Below are 18,181 nucleotides of genomic sequence, written 5' to 3'. Positions count from 1 at the left end.
CTGTTTGTACGTTTCTGTAACAGGGTTATTTATTTATTTATTTAGAGACAGGGTCTCACTCTATCACTCAGGCTGGAGTGTAGTGGTGCCATTATAGTTCTCTGCAGCCTCAAAATCCTGTGCTCAAGGCATATTCCCACCTCAGCCTCCTGAGTAGCTGGGATTACAAGTATGAGCCAATGCTCCCAGCTATTAATGTATCTTTGACCTTTTTATGAATGTACTCGCATTGAATATTTTATTTTATGTTTTCATCACATGCAATGGTACAAGTTCCTAGGCAATTTCATTCAATAAAAAGAAAATGTTGCAGAAAAGAACACATATCTAGAGTAGCTAGTGCCTCTAGGATTTAAGGAGAAGACAGAAAAAATGAAAGAAGATCAGCGCTTAAAAATAATTGAGTAAAGTTTCTATGATTTCAAGAGACTAAATCTAAGACCAAAAGAGCTTGGAAAATTCAGCATGGATAAATAATAAGGAAACAAAACTAATAAACTCCTCCCCAACCAAACTGCATAAAACAAAACAAGAACTCTAGCATATTCTGGTCAAATCAGTGAAGCATAACTATAAAGAGAAAAAAATAAATTATGTGCTTTCAGGCACAACAAATAACTATTAGTACTTATAAAGTATAAAATATTAGTCTGGCATTACAAACTTGATGATTATTAACTAATATTCACAGATGATGGAAAGGATATGGCCATAACCAAATTATGCAATATCCTTCCAAGGTATCTATACTGAAGGGGAAAGACAAATCTATGCAAATAAACAAAATTTTAGAGACATCAAGCAGGCACTACCCCTGAAGAAGACACTTGAAAAATAATTTCAAGAAAAGTCAGGCTTCAGTGGAATGATAAACTAGCAATAAAGACTATAACAGATCTCCTGCAACAAAGCTTACACACAAGCCTCAAGAAAGTCAAGCTTATTCGCAGATAACTTATGTCTCAGCCATAAGAAAAATCATACAAGACCCAACATAAACTAAAAATTTACTAAAATTAAAAAAAAAATAGAAAACATAATCTATGACTTAGGACGAAGTTAACAGCAATTTAGAAATGGTACAGGAATGACCAGTGAGTTTGATGATATAGCAATATAAACTATCAAAACTGATGCACAGAGAAACAAAATGCTGAATAATTTATATGGGAGATTCAGGGAGCTGTGGAGCAATATCAAATACTCTAAGAAATGTATTTGGAGACCCAGAAGGAGGGTTACAAATAAATATTTGAAAAAAATAGTTTCTGGAGCGACTTCTGTCTGTCATCCTTTAAAATTTCACTTTCTACCATGTGAATGACAATGTCTTACTCTTTACCTTTATTTATACTAACTTTAGGTTGGGGCTTCAGCTTTACTAACTTGGACAAGAGGAATATTATCATGTTTTCACAGTCAACTTGCCACAGGTTGAGAGCTTTTTTTAGCAAAGTTATTACCTTATCTTTACGCTTTTGAAGAGGTTGCAATTATACCAATTGTATCTCTGTGTTTAGAACATTATTGAACACTTGAAGAAGTAGACAATATGGATATCTGGAATTTTTCTATATAAATTACATATTATTCATAATAATATAGTTTTCATGAAGACATGGTCTATGCCCCAAAGTGCAACGGCCAGTGTTTATCAAAATATTTTGCAAATGTTTAATAAGGTTCAACTATTTCTAGCCTGGAAGATCTTCAGTGCCTTCTAGTTTACTTCTTACAATGGACCAGTTACCTTATTAGGACCAGTTACTTGCCGTGTCTCAATTTATGATATCTAAGTGTAGATAGAAATGATGAAAATGTGGCAGGATTAAAACATCCATGAAAGGAGTTTTTCAAACAGAAGAAGCATAAAGCAAATGCAAATGTCATTAATACGTGACTAAACCTGAGGAATAGTCACAAAATTAAAAAAGAAGGCAAGTTGGGTTTGAGCATAGGGCACAGGGAGGACAACAGAAAAAGGAGTCGAGAAGAAAGCAACAGCCATATCATCTAGTGCTTTGTAGGTTAGTGAAATTGTTAATTTTAGGTGTCAACTTCACTGGATTAAAGAATGACCAGTTTCCTGATAAAGATTATTTTTTGGTGTGCCTGGGAGGGTGTTTCTAGAAGAGATTAGCATTTGAAACAGTGGACTGAATAAGGAAGATCTGCCCTCACTCGGTGAGGACTGGCACCATCTGAAGTTGCACATAGAACAAAAAGACAGAGAAAAGATGAAATAACTCTCTCTGTTTCCTTCTCTTTTCTGGAGTTGGGACATCCTTCTTCACTTGCTCTTGAACATCAGAAGTAGAGATTCTCTGGCCTTTGGACTCCAAGACTTGCACCAGCAGCCACCCAGTTTCTCAGGTATCAGACTCAGAGTGAGAGTAATGCCATCAGCTTCTCTGGCTCTGAGACCTTAGACTTGCACTGGGCTATGACACTGGTTCTCTGGTTCTCCAGCTTACAGAGAGCCTAGGACTTATCGGCCTTCACAATTGTGTGAGTCTATTCCTGAGATAAATCTATTTAGCTCTATGTCTATGTCTATGTCAAAGTCTCTGCCTGTATCTATATCCTATTGGTTTGTTTATCTGAAGAACCCTGATGAAAGAAGAGATAGCATAAAACTCTTTAACTTGTTAAATTTGTTTGGTGGGACTTTTGCCTCTGATTTTGATGGAATAGCTTACTTAGCCAAAGCTCCCACTGAGGGGGGAAAAAGAAGGCTAGATTTAGAAACAAAAAAGACAAAAGAAACCAAATAATCCCCAAACAGACAGACAACTTTAAAGGCAATGGGGAAGTAATGAAGCAAACAGAACTAGGGAAAACTGTCATTTCACAGCTGCACTGTCACTGAGCATTGCTGCTATTGGAAACTGGGCAGAGGACTGATAATGAGGATTATCACAGGGAGAGGGCAAAGGGATGCTGCTAGGAAATAAAGAATGCCTAGCTATTAACTCTCAATAATAAAAGGAAATAAAACAATAAAAATGGCACAATTTTAAATGGAGAATTCACTAGAAATGATCTCTGAATGATGAAGTATGTAAGTATGTGCCAAAGTTTTCACCATCATTATTCACCCAAAAAATACAAATCCATGTTGGGAGGCCGAGGCAGGTGGATTACCTGAGGTCAGAAGTTCGAAACCAGCCTGGCCAACATGGTGAAACCCTGTGTCTACTAAAAATACAAAAATTAGCCAGGTATGGAGGTGGGTGCTTGTAATCCCACCTACTTGGGAGGCTGAGGCAGGATAATCGCTTGAACCCAGGAGGCAGAGGTTGCAGTGAGCCGAGATGGCGCCGTTGAATTTGAGCCTGGGCAACAGGAGCAAAACTCCGCCAACAATAATAATAATAATAATAATAATAATAATGCAAATCAAATCTATAACAAAGTCAGAAAAGAAAAAATGATGGGAGATTGTGGAGTAACTGGAACTCATATTATTGGCAGTATAAAATGTTACAACCACTTTGGAAAAATCTCTGTAAGTTTCTTATAAAATTAAAGCTATACTACCCTATGATCTTACCATTCCAATCTTAAGTATTTACCCAAGAAAAACGAAAACATGTGTTCACAAAAAAATTGTCAAGAATGTTCATAGCAGCTTTACTCATAATAGCTTCAGACTGGAAACATTCCATGTCTATCAATAGAAGAATGAATAAATATATGTTGGTATATTAATAAAATGGAACCACCACATAGAAATAACAAACTACTGATACATGCAACGCCATGGGTTAATCTCTATAAACTTATGCTGAGTGAAAGAATCATTAAACAAAAGGATAATATTGTTTGATTCAATTTTTGTGATCTTATAGAGAAAACTTATCTTTAGTAGAAAAAATTAAGAATTACCATTCCTTCTGTGCATATGGTTCATGGGTTAATTTAAAGGGCATTAGAAAATGGTAATGGTTAGTTTTATGTGTCAACTTGACTAGGCTAAAAGATGCCAGGATAGAATAGGGATAGCTGGCAAAACATTGTTTCTGGGTGTGTCTGTGAGGGTATTTCTGGAAGAGATTAGCATTTGAATTGGTACATTGAGTAAAGAAGATTGCCTTCACCAATGTGGGCAGACATCGTCCAAACCACAAAGGTTCCAAATATAACAGAAAAGCAGAGGACAAACTAATTTTTTTTTTTTTTTTTTTTTTTTTTTTTTTGCTGAGACATCCAGATTTTTCTGCTCTCCAACAACATCATAACCCCTGCTGAAGGTTCTTGGGCTTTTGGAGTCTAGGACTTACAACAAAATATCCCTACTTCTCAGGCCTTTGGATTCAGATTTAATTACAACATTGGCTTTCCTGGTTCTCCAGCATGGAGAGACAAGATGGCAGGTCTTGAGATTTCTTGGCTTCTATAACCACATGAGCCAATGCTCATAATAAATACCAGTTTCTCTCTCTCTCTTGCTCTCTCTCTTTAATTTATAACAGCTCCCATTTGTTCTGTTTCTTTACAGAACACTGAGTAACAAAAAAAATTCTGGGATGATGTTAATATTCTACGTCTAAGAAGTTTATACAGTATATCACTTAAGACTGTTTCTCTCAACCTTTATAATTAGAGGAATAACTTGACTTATTTTTTAAAAAAACAGATTCCCATGTCTTTTTTTCAGAAGATCCTTGCTTAATAGTTCTGGATTGCCATTCATCATTTTTATAAAATTATTTTAATTTGAAAAATATTGAAAAGTTTGCTTTTAAGAAATGCACAATACTTGCCTCCATGCTGCAAGCCTGGAAATTCTGTGGACTCTATCAATTTTTGCCACAGGAATGCCCCTACAATCTCACAACATCCACTGACAACCAAAATGAACGAAAACCTGTTTACCTCTTTCTCAGCCCCAACAATCCTAAACCAGCCCGCCACAGTCCCCATCATCCTATTCCCTGCTCTACTAATCTTAACCTCTAAACACCCCACTAGTAATCGACTGGCCACCATTCAACAAAACCTAGCTCAATTCACCCTAAAACAAATAATAATAACCCACAGCGCTAAAGGACAAACCTGATCTTTAATACTAATATCTCTAGTCACCTTTATTGCCATAACAAATCTCTTAGGACTTCTGCCTTACTCGTTTACACCAACCACCCAACTTTCCATAAACCTAGCCATAGCAATCCCCCTGTGAACAGGCACAGTAATTGTAGGACTTCGCTTTAAAACCAAAAATTCCCTAGCCCACCTCCTACCACAAGGCACACCCACACTCCTCATCCCCATGTTAGTAATGATCGAAACTATTAGCCTACTTATTCAACCAGTAGCCCTAGTCGTGCGACTAACCGCAAACATCACAGCCGGCCATCTATTAATACACCTGATTGGAAACGCTATATTAGCACTATCAACCACCAACTTCTCAATAACTCTACTAACTTCTATACTCCTAGTACTACTAACTACTCTAGAAATTGCGGTAGCCCTAATCCAAGCCTATGTCTTCACACTCTTAATTAGCCTTTGTCTACATAACAACACCTAATGACCCACCAAACCCATGCTTATCACATAGTTAAACCCAGTCCCTGGCCACTGACAGGAGCTCTGTCAGCCTTCTTAATAACATCCGGCTTAGTCATGTGATTTCACTTCTACTCTACCACCCTACTAATACTAGGCCTACTAACCAACATACTAACCTTATATCAATGATGACGTGATATTGTACGAGAGAGCACATACCAAGGCCACCACACAATACCCGTCCAAAAAAGCCTTCGATACGGAATAACACTATTCATCATCTCAGAGGTATTCTTCTTTATCGGCTTCTTCTGAGCGTTTTACCACTCAAGCCTCGCCCCAACACCCTGCTTAGGAGGCCACTGACCACCAACAGGCATTACCCCCTTAAACCCCCTAGAAGTACCCCTCCTAAACACCTCTGTACTACTCGCATCCGGAGTTACAATCACCTGAGCTCATCACAGCCTCATAAACAATGACCGAAAACAAACAATCCAAGCCCTACTAATCACAATTCTACTAGGCACCTATTTCACCCTACTACAAATCTCAGAATACTTTGAAGCACCCTTCACCATCTCCGATGGTATCTACGGTTCAACATTTTTCATTACCACAGGATTCCATGGACTCCACGTTATTATTGGATCCACATTCCTCTTTACTTGTCTCATCCGCCAACTACTATATCACTTCACATCAAACCACCACTTCGGCTTCGAAGCTGCCGCTTGATACTGACATTTCGTAGATGTTGTCTGACTACTCCTTTATATTTCTATCTATTGATGAGGATCCTACTCTTTTAGTATAACAAGTACAATTGACTTCCAATCAATCAGTTTTGACAGCATTCAAAAAAGAGTAATCAACCTAGCGCTAGCCTTAACAATCAACACCCTACTAACCTTGCTACCGACAATTATCATATTCTGACTACCCCAACTCAACTCCTATGCAGAAAAAACCAGTCCCTACGAATGCGGGTTTGATCCCCTAAGCCCTGCTCGCATCCCATTCTCAATAAAATTCTTCCTAATTGCCATTACTTTCCTACTATTTGACCTAGAAATCGCCCTACTACTATCTCTACCGTGAGCCATTCAAACAACAAACCTCCCAACAATAATTAAATCGACCATCGCTTTTATTATTATCCTAATTCTCAGCCTAGCCTATGAATGAACCCAAAAAGGACTAGACTGAGCCGAATTGGTAAGTAGTTTAAATAAAATAAATGATTTCGACTCATTAGATTATGATAACCATACTAACCAAATGACCCCCACCTATATAAATATTATACTAGCATTTACCATCTCCCTTCTAGGTATACTAACCTACCGCTCACACCTAGTAGCTTCTCTCCTCTGCCTAGAGGGGATAATGATATCACTCTTTATCATAGCCGCCCTTATTGCCTCAAACACACACTTCCCCCTAATCAATATTATACCCATCATCTTGCTAGTATTTGCCGCTTGTGAAGCAGCAGTAGGTCTTGCCTTACTAATCTCAATTTCCAACACATACGGACTAGATTACGTTCACAACCTGAGCCTGCTTCAATGCTAAAAATAATTATTCCCACAACCATACTACTTCCTATAACATGACTTTCCAAAAATGATATAATCTGAATCAACTTGACTATACACAGCTTAGCTATCAGCCTTATTCCCTTACTATTCTTCAACCGAATCAACACCAACCTCCTCAATTACTCAACCTACCTGTCCTCTGATCCACTAACAACACCCCTCTTAATACTAACTGTCTGACTCCTACCTCTCATAATTATAGCAAGCCAATATCACCTATGCAATGAACCCCCTTCACAAAAGAAACTCTTCCTTTTCATAATAATCCTCCTACAAATCACCCTAATTCTGACATTCATAGCCACAGAACTAATTATATTCTATATTCTATTTGAAACCACTCTCATTCCCACCCTAATTATCATCACTAAGTGGGGCAGCCAAGCAAAACGCCTTAATGCAAGTACGTACTTCCTATTCTACACACTAACCGGTTCTCTACCCCTACTCATCATACTAAGCCACACCTACAACAACACAGGCTCATTAAACATTACATTACTAACACTCACAAACCAAAAACTAACAACCACCTGATCCCACAGCTTTACCTGACTAGCATGCATAATAGCCTTTATGACAAAAATACCCCTGTACGGCTTACACCTGTGACTCCCTAAAGCTCATGTTGAAGCCCCCATCGCAGGATCAATAGTTCTTGCCGCAGTACTCCTAAAACTAGGCGGCTATGGCATAATACGACTCAACCCCATTCTTAACCCCTTAACAGAATACATAGCCTACCCATTCCTTATGTTATCCTTATGGGGCATAATCATAACAAGCCTAACATGCCTCCGACAAACAGATCTAAAATCACTTATCGCATACTCTTCTGTAAGCCACATAGCCCTTGTAATTGTAGCCGTCCTCATCCAAACCCCCTGAAGCTTTTCTGGCGCAACCGTTCTTATGATCGCTCACGGACTTACCTCTTCCATGTACTTCTGCTTAGCCAATTCAAACTATGAACGCACCCATAGCCGTACCATACTACTATCCCGAGGACTCCAAATCCTACTCCCACTAACAGCCTTCTGATGATTCACAGCAAGCCTTACTAACCTTGCCCTACCACCCACTATCAATCTACTAGGCGAGCTCTTTGTAATCGCAACCTCATTTTCCTGATCCCACATCACTATTATATTAACAGGACTTAACATACTAATCACAGCCCTCTACTCTCTCCACATATTCACTACAATACAACGAGGAACACTTACACATCACATAATCAACATAAAACCCCCCTTCACACGAGAAAACATATTAATATTCATACATCTCGCCCCAATCATCCTTCTATCCCTCAATCCCAACATCATCTTGGGGTTTACCTCTTGTGAATATAGTTTAACCAAAACATTAGATTGTGAATCTAACCATAGAAGCCTACCACTTCTTATTTACCGAGAAAAATCACAAGGACTGCTAACCCCCATCTCCGTACCTAAAACTACGGTTTTCTCAACTTTTAAAGGATAACAGCTATCCATTGACCTTAGGAGTCAAAGACATTGGTGCAACTCCAAATAAAAGTAATAATCATGTATACCCCTATCATAATAACAACCCTCATCTCCCTGACTCTCCCAATTTTTGCCACCCTCATCAACCCTTACAAAAAACGTCCATACCCAGACTACGTAAAAATAACCGTAATATATGCTTTCATCACTAGCCTCTCCTCAACAACTCTATTCATCTTCCTAAACCAAGAAACAACCATTTGGAGTTGACATTGGGTAATAACCCAAACATTAAGCCTAACACTAAGCTTTAAACTAGACTACTTCTCCATAATATTTATTCCAATCGCACTATTCATCACCTGATCTATCATAGAATTCTCGCTATGATACATAAACTCAGACCCAAATATCAACCAATTCTTCAAGTACCTCCTTATTTTCCTTACTGCCATACTAATTCTAGTCACTGCTAACAACCTTTTCCAATTCCTCATCGGCTGAGAAGGCGTAGGAATTATATCTTTTCTCCTAATTAGCTGATGGCACGCTCGAACAGACGCCAACACAGCAGCTATCCAAGCAATCTTATATAATCGCATTGGCGACATTGGCCTTATCCTGGCCATAACATGGTTTCTCCTGCATTACAACTCATGAGACCTCCAACAAATACTAGCCCTAAATTCTAACTCAAGCCCCCTCCCACTAGTAGGCCTCCTCCTAGCAGCAGCAGGAAAATCAGCTCAATTTGGTCTCCACCCCTGACTACCCTCCGCCATAGAAGGCCCAACTCCAGTCTCAGCCCTACTTCACTCCAGTACCATAGTTGTTGCTGGGGTATTCTTGCTTATCCGCTTCCACCCTCTAATAGAAACCAACACATTAATTCAAAACCTCACACTATGTCTGGGAGCTATTACTACCCTATTTATAGCCATCTGCGCCCTCACACAAAACGACATTAAAAAAATTGTAGCCTTCTCCACTTCAAGCCAACTAGGTCTAATAATAGTCACCATTGGCATCAACCAACCATACCTAGCATTCCTACACATCTGCACCCATGCCTTCTTTAAAGCCATACTTTTCATGTGCTCCGGATCCATTATCCACAACCTAAGCAACGAACAAGACATTCGAAAAATAGGAGGCCTACTCAAAGCAATACCCCTCACCTCAACTTCCCTAATCATTGGCAACCTAGCACTTACAGGAATACCCTTCCTCACAGGCTTCTACTCCAAAGACCTTATTATCGAAGCCACGAACACGTCATATACCAACGCCTGAGCCCTATTCATCACTCTCATCGCCACCTCCCTAACGAGCGCCTACAGCACCCGAACTATCCTTCTCACCCTAACAGGACAACCTCGCTTCCCAGCTCTAACAAACATCAACGAAAACAACCCCGCCCTACTAAACCCAATTAAACGCCTCACAATAGGCAGCATAATTACAGGATTTCTTATCACCAACAGCATCCCCCCTACCTCGCCTCCCCAACCAATAATACCTCTCTACCTAAAACTCTCAGCCCTGTGCGCAACCGCCCTAGGCTTCCTAGCAGCCCTAGACCTTACCCTCATAACTAACAAACTAAAAATAAAAAACCCAACACAAGTGTTCAAATTCTCCAACATACTAGGATACTTTCCCACCACAATTCACCGCACAATCCCCTATCAAAACCTACTCATAGGCCAAAACTTAGCCCTCCTTCTATTAGACTCGGCATGACTAGAAAAATCTATACCTAAAATAATCTCACAGGCACATATCACCGCTTCCATAGCTGTAACCACCCAAAAAGGCATAATCAAACTCTACTCCCTCTCTTTTCTTATCCCCCTTACCCTAGCCCTATTCCTAATAATATAACCTATTGCCCCGAACAATCTCAACCACAACGTACACACCAACAAATAATGTTCAACCAGCAACCACCACTAGTCAACGCCCATAATCATACAAAGCACCCGCACCAATAGAATCACCTCGAATCAACCCCGACCCTTCCCCCTCAAAAATCACCCAATCACCAGTATCACTAAGACTAACCACTACTACTGCTGCCTCATCCAAATCTAAAACTCATAAAACTAACACCATCTCCATTATTAACCCCACTAAAAGACCCCCTAAAACCTCAAACCCCGAACCTCATGTCTCAGGATACTCTTCAATAGCCATTGCTGTGGTATAACCAAAAACAACCATCATGCCTCCCAGATAGACCAAAAACATCATTAAACCTATATAAGCCCCCCCACAATTTAAAACAATCACACAACCAACTACGCCACTAACAATTAACGCTAGACCCCCATAAATAGGAGAAGGTTTAGAAGAAAACCCCACAAACCCCATAACTAATAATACACTCAATGCAAACAAAATATACATCATTGCTTCCATATGGACTCCAACCATAACTAATGGTATGAAAAACCATCGTTGTACTTCAACTACAAAAGCACTAATGATTCCAATACGCAAATCCAACCCAATCATAAAAATAATTAACTGCTCCCTTATTGATTTACCCACCCCACCCAACCTTTCCATATGATGAAACTTTGGCTCACTTATTGCAACCTGCCTAATTTTGCAAATCATTACAGGTCTATTCTTAGCAATACACTACTCACCAGACACCTCCTCTGCCTTCTCCTCAATCGCTCATATTACCCGAGACGTAAACTACGGCTGGATCACTCGCTACCTCCACGCCAATGGTGCCTCTATACTCTTCATCTGCCTTTTCCTACACATGGGCCGGAGCCTCTACTATGGCTCGTATCTCCTCCTAGAAACCTGAAACATTGGCATTATACTCCTTCTTATAACCATAACAACAGCTTTCATGGGCTATGTCCTCCCATGAGGCCAAATATCATTCTGAGGGGCAACGGTAATCACAAACTTACTATCAGCAATCCCATACATCGGAACTAACCTCGTCCAGTGGGTCTGAGGAGGGTACGCCATTGATAGCCCCACTCTCACGCGATTCTTCACTTTACACTTTATCCTACCCTTCATCATCGTTGCCCTTACAACCGTACACTTACTATTCCTACACGAAACAGGATCAAACAACCCCTGCGGAATTTCCTCCGACTCGGACAAAATCGCCTTCCACCCCTACTACACAATCAAAGATGCCCTAGGTCTGGTCCTCCTTCTCTTTGTCCTAGCAACACTAACACTACTCTCACCTAACCTCCTAAACGACCCAGATAACTATATTCCAGCTGACCCACTAAATACTCCCCCACATATCAAACCAGAGTGATACTTCCTATTCGCATACACAATCCTACGATCCGTGCCCAACAAACTGGGAGGCGTGCTAGCACTCTTCCTATCAATCTTCATCCTAGCAGCTATCCCCATACTCCACAAATCCAAACAACAAAGCATGATATTCCGCCCACTCAGCCAATCCCTATTCTGACTCCTAATCACAATCCTACTGACCCTTACATGAATTGGAAGCGAACCAGTAATCGAACCCCTCATCACTATCGGCCAAGTAGCATCCATAATATACTTCATCACAATCCTAATCCTAATACCACTAGTCTCCCTAATCGAAAATAACCTACTCAAATGAACTTGCCCTTGTAGTATAAATCAATACACTGGCCTTGTAAACCAGAAATGAACACTCTTCCCAGGGCAATCAGAAAGAAAGTATCTAACTCCACCACCAACACCCAAAGCCGGCGTTCTAACTTAAACTACTTTCTGCACTATCATACTACATAAGTCCCATAAAATAATTCTAGTACTAACCCATTTATAATACTACTATGTAATTCGTGCATTACTGCTAGCCAGCATGTATAATATATAGTACTATATATGCTTGACTGTACATAGCACATGCTATTACATATCAACTTAACATCCCTAAAAGACATGCTTACAAGCAAGTACCCTAATGAAAACTTCAACAGTAATACATAACATGGCTCCTCCAAAGTTCAACCTGTCACCCCTCATGAATATCAACCGAACCAGTCCATGCCAGCCGTCCATAGTACATTACATTGTTCATCGGACATAGCACATATCTATTAAATAATCCTCCTCACCACGGATGACCCCCCTCACTTAGGAATCCCTTGTTCACCATCCTCCGTGAAATCAATATCCCGCACAAGAGTGCTACTCTCCTCGCTCCGGGCCCATAACTCGTGGGGGTAGCTATGCTTGAGCTGTATCCGGCATCTGGTTCTTACCTCAGGGCCATAACAACCAAGATCGCCCACACGTTCCCCTTAAATAAGACATCTCGATGGATCACGGGTCTACCACCCTATTAACCAGTCACGGGAGCTTTCCATGCATTTGGTATCTTTTATCTCTGGTCTGCACGCAACCCCATCGCAGAATGCTGACTCCCACCCCATCCCGTCCTGTATGAACCTGTCTTTGATTCCTGGTACACGCAGTTATTAATCGCATCTACGTTCAATATTCTAACTCCACGCAAACCTTAGCAAGGTGTTATTTAATCCATGCTTGTAGGACATACCAATAATTATTCTAGCCAACACCATCCCTACCGCGCCATAAACCACAACTATACCTAGTCAAACCCCCCCACCCCCCATCTCCGACCTTCATCCAAAAACCCACTCTTGCCAAACCCCAAAAACAAAAGTCTTAATATGTCCGATCAGAGCCTACATTTTCATCTTTTAGGTGTGCACAACTCCAACTGCCATCCCCTCAACTAACAAAAACTTACTTCACTAAACACCCTTCACACCAACCCACAACAGGCCCTTCTCACACAACCCGAAAGAAATTACCTCACAATTGCACTGACACCCCTGTTTATGTAGCTTAAACCCACACAAAGCAAGACACTGAAAATGCCTAGATGGGTTCGCACACCCCATAAACAAATAGGCTTGGTCCTGGCCTTTCTATTAGCTCTTAGCAAGATTACACATGCAAGCATCCCCGCCCCGGTGAAGACGCCCTATAAATCATCATGACCAAGAGGAGCAAGTATCAAGCACGCACACGCAGCTCAAAACGCTTTGCCTGGCCACACCCCCACGGGAGACAGCAGTGACAAATATTTAGCAATGAACGAAAGTTCAACTAAGCTATGCTATATTTAGGGTTGGTCAATTTCGTGCCAGCCACCGCGGTCACACGATTAACCCTAGCCAATAGAGATCGGCGTAGAGGGTGTTTAAGATCTAACATAATAAAGCTAAACTCCATCTAAACTGTAAAACCCTAGCTGATGTAAAATAAACTACGAAAGTGGCTTTAAAGCTTCTGAACACACGATAGCCAAGACCCAAACTGGGATTAGACACCCTACTATGCTTGGCCCTAAACCTCAGTAGTTAGATAACAAAACTACTCGCCAGAATACTACAAGCAACAGCTTAAAACTCAAAGGACTTGACGGTGCTTTACATCCCCCTAGAGGAGCCTGTTCCGTAATCGATAAACCCCGATCCACCCTACCCTCTCTTGCTCAGCCTATATACCTCCATCTTCAGCAAACCCTGATAAAGGTCACAAAGTGAGCGCAAACGCCACCACCGCGAAGACGTTAGGTCAAGGTGTAGCCTATGAGACGGTAAAAAATGGGCTACATTTTCTGTCTCAGAAAATTCTACGAAAACCCTTATGAAATCTAAGGGTCCAAGGAGGATTTAGCAGTAAATTAAGAATAGAGTGCTTAATTGAACCAGGCCATAAAGTGCGCACACACCGCCCGTCACTCCTCTCAAATATATTTAAGGAATATCCTAACTAAACGCCCAAATATTTATATAGAGAGGATAAGTCGTAACATGGTAAGCGTACTGGAAGGTGCGCTTGGATAAATCAAGGCATAGCTTAATATAAAGCACCTGGCCTACACCCAGAAGACCTCAACACCACTTGATTGCCTTGAGCTAATACTAGCCCTAAGCATCACCAATACTAATACCAAGCCAACACACACTAAACCATTCACCCGCACAAAGTATAGGCGATAGAAATTCTAATCTGGCGCTATAGACGTAGTACCGTAAGGGAAAGATACAAAACCACCCAAGCACAAAACAGCAAGGACTAACTCCTGTACCTTTCGCATAATGGATTAGCTAGAAATAATTTCACAAAGAGAACTACAAGCCAAATTCCCCGAAACCAGACGAGCTACCCAAGAACAGCTAAAAGAGCGCACCCATCCATGTGGCAAAATGGTGGGAAGATTTTTGGGTAGAGGTGACAAGCCTACCGAGCCTGGTGATAGCTGGTTATCCAAGACAGAATCTTAGTTCAACCTTAAGCTTACCTATAGAACTACTTAATCCCCCTGTAAACTTAATTGTTAGTCTAAAGAGGGACAGCTCTTTAGACACTAGGAAAAAACCTTATAGAGAGAGTAAAACCCCCTAACTACCATAGTTGGCCTAAAAGCAGCCATCAATTAAGAAAGCGTTCAAGCTCAACACTAACCATCTTAAAAATACCAAACACATAACTGAACTCCTCACACCACATTGGATTAATCTATCACCACATAGAAGCAATAATGCTAGTATAAGTAACATGAATATTTTCTCCACTGCATAAGCCTAAATCGGACCGAAAACCTCACCGATACCTAACAGCCAGGCATAACAAGCACAAACAAGCCCATGCCTACCTTCACTGTTAACCCAACACAGGCATGCCCCAAGGAAAGGTTAAAAAAAGTAAAAGGAACTCGGCAAACTCAAACCCCGCCTGTTTACCAAAAACATCACCTCTAGCATTACCAGTATTAGAGGCACTGCCTGCCCAGTGACACACGTTTAACGGCCGCGGTATCCTGACCGTGCAAAGGTAGCATAATCACTTGTTCTTTAAATAGGGACTCGCATGAAAGGCACCACGAGGGTTTAACTGTCTCTTACTTTTAACCAGTGAAATTGACCTGTCCGTGAAGAGACGGACATAAGATAATAAGACGAGAAGACCCTATGGAGCTTTAATCTATTAATGCAACCAAAAAATCACACAAATCCACGGATCTCTAAACTACCGACACCTGCATTAAAAATTTTGGTTGGGGCGACCTCGGAGCACAACAAAACCTCCGAACAACACATGCTAAGACTACACAAGTCAAAGCGAACTAACACTCACAATTGATCCAATAGTTTGATCAACGGAACAAGTTACCCTAGGGATAACAGCGCAATTCTATTCTAGAGTCCATATCGACAATAGAGCTTACGACCTCGATGTTGGATCAGGACATCCTAATGGTGCAGCAGCTATCAAGGGTTCGTTTGTTCAACGATTAAAGTCCTACGTGATCTGAGTTCAGACCGGAGCAATCCAGGTCGGTTTCTATCTATTGCACATTTCTCCCTGTACGAAAGGACAAGAGAAATAAGGCCAACTTCATAAAGCGCCTTCATTACATAAATGACCCAATCTTAATTTAGCAAAATACCACACATTCCACCCGAAAACAGGGTTTGTTAAGATGGCAGAGCCCGGTAATTGCATAAAACTTAAAACTTTGTAACCAGAGGTTCAACTCCTCTTCTTAACACCGTGACCACAGTAAACCTCTTACTTCTAATCATACCCACACTAGCTGCCATAGCATTTCTCACACTCGTTGAGCGAAAGCTACTAGGCTATATACAGCTACGAAAAGGTCCTAACGTTGTAGGTCCATATGGACTATTACAACCCTTCGCTGATGCTATAAAACTCTTCACTAAAGAACCCATAAAACCCTCGACATCTACTACCATCCTCTATGCTGTCGCACCCGCCCTGGCCTTCTTCATTACCCTCCTCCTATGAACCCCCCTCCCTATACCCAACGCTCTAATCAACTTCAACCTAGGACTCCTATTCATCCTAGCCATACTCAGCCTAATCGTCTACTCCATCCTATGATCAGGATGAGCATCAAACTCAAACTACGCCCTAATCGGAGCCCTACGAGCCGTCGCCCAAACAATTTCATACGAAGTCACCCTCACTATTATCCTGTTATCAGTCCTACTAATAAGCGGCTCATTCAACCTCAATATACTCATCACAACGCAAGAACATCTGTGACTCCTCCTACCATCATGGCCCCTAGCCATAATATGATTTACCTCTACATTAGCAGAAACAAATCGAACTCCTTTTGACCTCATAGAGGGCGAATCAGAATTAGTATCAGGCTTTAACTTTGAATACGCTGCAGGTCCATTCGCCCTATTCTTCATAGCCGAATACATAAACATCATCATGATAAACGCCCTAACAACCACAATTTTCCTAGGCACATTCTACCCTATTCACTCACCAGAACTATTCACAACATGCTTCACCACCAAAACACTCTTCCTAACTTCCCTATTCCTGTGAATCCGGGCAACATACCCCCGATTCCGCTATGACCAACTTATACACCTACTATGAAAAAATTTCCTCCCACTCACACTAGCACTACTTATATGATCCACCTCAACACCCATCGCAATCTCCAGCATTCCCCCTCAAACCTAGAAATATGTCTGACAAAAGAGTTACTTTGATAGAGTAAATAATAGAGGCCCCAACCCTCTTATTTCTAGGACTGTAGGCATCGAACCTACCCCTGAGAATCCAAACTTCTCCGTGCTACCCCACACACTCTATCCTAAAGTAAGGTCAGCTAAGCAAGCTATCGGGCCCATACCCCGAAAATGTTGGTCACATCCTTCCCGTACTAATTAACCCACTAGCTCAACCCATTATCTACACCACAATAATTACAGGCACACTTATCACAACACTAAGCTCACACTGATTTCTCGCCTGAACAGGCCTAGAAATAAACATACTAGCCTTCATTCCAATCCTAATAAAAAAAACAAATCTCCGCTCTACAGAAGCTGCTGTCAAATATTTCTTAATACAATCCACCGCATCTATAATCCTCATAATAGCAATCATCTCCAACAACCTACTATCAGGATGCTGAACAACAACAAGTTACATCAATCAACCCCCATCCCTAATAATAACAACTGCCCTCGCCATAAAACTAGGAATGGCTCCCTTCCACTTCTGAGTTCCAGAAGTCACTCAAGGAACACCCCTAACCTCCGGCCTACTCCTTCTTACATGACAAAAACTAGCCCCCATCTCAATCATATACCAAATTCACCCGTCAATCAACACCCACATCCTCATAATCCTCTCCACCCTATCCATCGCAGTAGGCAGCTGAGGGGGTCTAAACCAAACACAATTACGCAAAATCCTAGGATACTCTTCAATCACACACATGGGCTGAATAATGATAACACTAGTATACAACCCAACAACTACAATTCTTTACTTGACTATATATATTATCCTAACAACTACCATATTCCTGACCTTTAACTTAAGCTCAAGTACCACAACCCTCATACTATCCCGCACCTGAAACAAATCAGCCCACCTAGCACCACTAACAGCACCCATTCTCATATCCCTAGGAGGCTTACCCCCTCTAACCGGCTTCTTACCCAAATGAATCATCATCCAAGAACTCACAATGAACAACAACTTCCTCATCCCCTCTAT

The 18,181-nt window shown here is 41.0% G+C and overlaps 2 pseudogenes across 1 annotated transcript; both read left to right on the top strand.

The window, feature by feature from the left end:
- Positions 1 to 4,829: 4,829 nt before the first annotated feature.
- LOC126930816 (ATP synthase subunit a-like) lies at positions 4,830 to 6,016 on the top strand (annotated as a pseudogene).
- Positions 6,017 to 7,915: 1,899 nt separating this feature from the next.
- On the top strand, positions 7,916 to 10,954 carry LOC126931639 (NADH-ubiquinone oxidoreductase chain 5-like; annotated as a pseudogene). Its single transcript, XR_007717890.1, has 2 exons — positions 7,916 to 8,065; positions 8,633 to 10,954. The product of XR_007717890.1 is annotated as an NADH-ubiquinone oxidoreductase chain 5-like (transcript).
- The last annotated feature ends 7,227 nt before the right edge of the window (positions 10,955 to 18,181 follow it).

Source organism: Macaca thibetana, chromosome 11 (assembly GCF_024542745.1).
Source record: "Macaca thibetana thibetana isolate TM-01 chromosome 11, ASM2454274v1, whole genome shotgun sequence".
NCBI lineage: Eukaryota > Metazoa > Chordata > Mammalia > Primates > Cercopithecidae > Macaca > Macaca thibetana.
This window is presented reverse-complemented; position numbering and strand designations above follow the sequence as displayed.